This window comes from Helianthus annuus, chromosome 4, assembly GCF_002127325.2.
Source record: "Helianthus annuus cultivar XRQ/B chromosome 4, HanXRQr2.0-SUNRISE, whole genome shotgun sequence".
NCBI classification, from domain to species: Eukaryota; Viridiplantae; Streptophyta; class Magnoliopsida; order Asterales; family Asteraceae; genus Helianthus; species Helianthus annuus.
In genome coordinates, this window is record NC_035436.2 from 165,841,239 (window position 1) to 165,845,570 (window position 4,332).

At 36.6% G+C, this 4,332-nt stretch overlaps 1 long non-coding RNA gene across 1 annotated transcript; it reads left to right on the forward strand.

Annotated features, from left to right (window-relative positions):
* The first annotated feature begins 1,110 nt into the window (after positions 1-1,110).
* LOC110935022 lies at positions 1,111-1,779 on the forward strand. Its single transcript, XR_002588806.2, has 2 exons — positions 1,111-1,365; positions 1,518-1,779. It is a non-coding gene; the product is annotated as an uncharacterized LOC110935022 (long non-coding RNA).
* The last annotated feature ends 2,553 nt before the right edge of the window (positions 1,780-4,332 follow it).

A 4,332-nucleotide genomic window follows, 5' to 3' on the forward strand; every position in this document is an offset into this window, starting at 1 on the left:
GTATGCATAAAATACTTGTACTATATGCTTAAATGATGGCATGCACACCAAGTGTTTGATGAAATGCATAGGTGAGATTATCGGATGAGATTGGATGTAAACAATGAATGAATATGTATAGGAAGTAATAATGGTGTGTTGAATAGTGAATTAACATAAGAAGTGTGCTTTAGATATGATTCATGTAGAAGATTGGATTTGCTAGTATCATGTGGTAGTAGTATGCTTTAGGAATGGTACCTTATGCTTAAATGATACAATGGATTCCATGGGTTGCCTAACTTTCTAAATATGGTTATGATTTAATTGTAAGAACGTGAATGTACAAGGAAGAAGAAATATTCGAATGATGATTTAGGTTGGCGAATCATGGATTATGATGCTACAAGTAGGATTACATAAATACTAGTATGAATGGAAGTTGTTTATGTACATACGTGGAATCTAGGTGAATGAGGTTGTATGTGTCTTACTACATGAGTGTGAAGCGTATATAGTATAATGGGTATGTTCTAACATGCCATGATTTGATGATATGCTAAATTGTATGGAATTGGAATGAAATAATTGTTAAAATAGGACTTGTGTATGTTATAATGGACTAGTGAAAGTCAATGTGACCCATGTGTTGGAAATGGATGTTATTATGTATAAGCGTATATGCTAACAATGTTGTAAACATGATAGCTTGAAAGAATAAGAACCATGTCAAGATGGACTCAAATATGGAAGGCTAACGGATCAAGAGGAAATGAGGAAGATATGCACAAACTTGGACGCACGAGGTAAGTGATTTCTATAATCACTTCTTTAGTTGTTTAAGTAATATGATGTTTTAATTGTTAAGTTCATACGAAGTTGAGGTCAAATCAATAGATTATTTTGATAAATGCACGAATGGGTCGAATAATTCATAGATGAATAACAAGCCGAATATGTATAAGTTAAGAAATTCCTTAACTCGGATGTTGGACTTCAAGATCACATGATAGGATATTAAATTACAATCATATAGGAAGAAACGTGACGCAAAACGGATGAAAAATGAGAGAGAATTAGCGTTACTAATAATGCCCTTGGGTTTGGAATATAAGTTAATTGGAAGCATTTAAATGGTTGACGTCCTTTTTATGAAGATGTAGTAAATGAATATGTTGAGATTACGGGTTTGGCTAACCAAGTTATTATTGAGTATGTTTGAAAGTGCAGGTTATGAATGTCGGACTTTCGAAGTGTTGATATAATAATGAAACGGTTGAATGTTGAAAGGATAATCGGATTGAAGTAACTTATGCGGTTAGAATATGCTGTGGACGTTTTAGTTTATACAACATTTTATGTTTGGTCGTCATCATCTACCAACGGGTTAGTTGTTGAAAATATATGTCATACCCATTTAATTGGGTAATCGAATGCGCGAGTGAAATGAAAGTACATACACGAATGGAACTAAAGTGACGGTTTTATAAGTAAATAAGTAAATGACTAACCTTTTAAAGCTTTGTTGTTGATTGTAGGTAAATCCTCAATTCAGGCGACTTGGAGAATCGGAGCGAGCGCGTGTTCATGTTATGTCATACCAAACGCTTCCGCTAGCTTGTTCAAATGTTTTTAGTCCAAATTTGTTGTATTGATTCTTAGTAGTATTTTGTCGAATGAATCGTAGAATTGTATCTAGTTTGATTATGTTTAAAACAGGGGTATGCTCATTTTATGGACGGGTCATGCCCAATTTTTGTTAAATTAATGCACCTGCGTTATTGATATTATCATTTAAAATTCCGAAAAGTTGGACACTTCTAAGAGAATTTTTATATTTCTAGTGTCCTTTAGTCGTCTTTTATTAGACGCAAACGCGGACGTAACAAGTTGGTATCAGAGCCTAGGTTTGAGGGATTCGAGCAAGAGTAATAGTGCTTGAACTCAAACCGAAGGCTCGTGCAAAAGTGTGCTCGCTCCAAGATCGCCAATGAGGTAATACGCTAAGTTCTCGGTAAGAATAATAGTATGTGTTATATGTTTCGAATGCAAAATAGAAGCTAAGTTTATAGATGAATAGATAGGGAGGCCATACGGAGATTACGAGAACCGTATGGCTGGAAATATGCACAGGAAATGGACAAGGTAACAAAAAAATGACACAGCAGCGTTTTAGCATTTCGACAGGCCGTCGCCGACGCCGTTATTGTGCGTCGCCGACGCCCCCAAATGGCCGACGGCTTAATTTGCTGCTTACGGGCTTTTCTAGCCGACGGACACTTACAGAAACCGTCGCCGACGGACCTTCCGGCCGTCACCGACGCCATGCACAAATCTCAGTTATTGTTTTGTTTTGTTTTCCGTATTTTGAGTCTCCGAATTGTTTAAAGACCTATTAAACGCTCATGTAAGGGCCATATAAGGCCTAATAAGATATGTGAGACCACGCATAGTGGTTACAATGAAAGGAAATTGTAAAAGATGAAAGTAAGGTGTCTAAGGACACGAACAAATGATAAAGTCTAGAATATAAGAATGTGAATATAGTAAAGTCGGACTAATGAACTATGATGTGTTGAAAGCTTATGATCCGTATTAAATGTAAACATGACATTGTGTAGATGGCTGATGCAAGCAACGTTAATGATGATGATTATACTATTCGTCAAGAAGCATTATTCACCAAGATCACAGAAGTGGCGGAAGGGATGATCCGTGAACGCGGTCTAGGACCGACATCAAGGCAAGTAATAAGACGAATTGACCCCTGGTACGTAAACTCAACGCGTGGATGTATGAAATGGTAAGATTAGGCAAGTGAAAGAAAATTCTAAATGAATATAATAACAACATGGTAAGGAAGTTTTAAAAATGTAACACGTGCCGAAACTTAATTCTTCGGGCATAATGTGGCGATTACGCGAAGACACGAAACTAGTACGTGGATTGTGTACCTGGCCAGTACACAAGAAACGTATGACGTTCGTGAGACCGCGGTAATTGTTACAGGTATGTTCGTTAGAATTGGGTAGCAGGTGGGCGTATGGGTGAAATGAGTAGTAAGACTCTCGGGAGATTGAGAGTATTACGTAAGGGTAAAAAGTGCAAGTGATAAGAATAAAATGTTAAATCCGTAAAAAGTACAGACCAACAATGTATGAATGCGATGCTTGAACCCGCGAGACGGATTCAAGGAATGCAAGATACGAATGCGATGCTTGAATCCGCGAGACGGATTCAAGGAATGCAAGATACGAATGCGATGCTTGAACCCGCGAGACGGATTCAAGGAATGAAAGATACGAATGCGATGCTTGAATCCGCGAGACGGATTCAAGGAATGAAGGATACGAATGCAATGCTTGAATCTGCGAGACGGATTCAAAGAATGAAAGATATGGATGCACTGCTTGAATCCGTGAGACGGGTTCAAGGAATGAAAGGCATGAATGCAATGTTCAATTCCGCGAAGCGGACTTAAGGTATAAAAAGGGCGAAACTAGTCTACATAAGAAGAAGTCGATAGCTTGACCATGTTAAGTAAATGCAAAGTAAATGAGCAAAAGAACGATAAGAATGAAAATATTCGAATGTGTAAGTAATTACGGACCGAACAAGTAAATATTCCTTAAGTAATATGACCCAAATTATGTTTAAACTTACATCTAAATATATATATATATATATATATATATATATACATGAGTATATTTATGCAAATGCGTTGTATGCAAGAATGGTAGAAGTATTAAATGGGACATACGGGTCAGATGGCGATCGCCATTTGAACTCGGTAGTTAATGATTTGAGTTGTTAAGTTTTATACTCATAGATGAGCTTGAAGAATAGAGACGCAATGTCACTAATCGGAAAGGAATGATCATCGTAAGGCATGGATAACGAATCAATGGAATTTACTTCCGTCAAGTATGTTCGTAATGATTGTCGAGTGGTATAGAACTTGAATGCTCGTAATTGTGGAAATTCTGATAGAATGTAAGAGACGGCAAGTATCATTAAGAAATACTAACCTTGATGCTCGGCTTGTTGGCCATGTTCATTTGAACAAGACATTGTAGAAAAGATAAGCATGGCATGAATAACAATAGTAACCATGGAAATAATGCTTAGTTTTCGTGTTAAGTACGGATAAGTAAGTTTAAGAAGGGTGATTTTGGTTGTAACCGTAAGTATTTCGAATGATTATAAATGCGTATGATAAAATATCGACCCCTCCTATAAGCTTAAGGGTAATCAGAAGTAAGGATAGAAATGGAATGTTAAGGAAGGCTCATAGTGAATAAAATGAAAGATAGCATATGATGTATGAGTAGAATAAAATAAATTGATTTA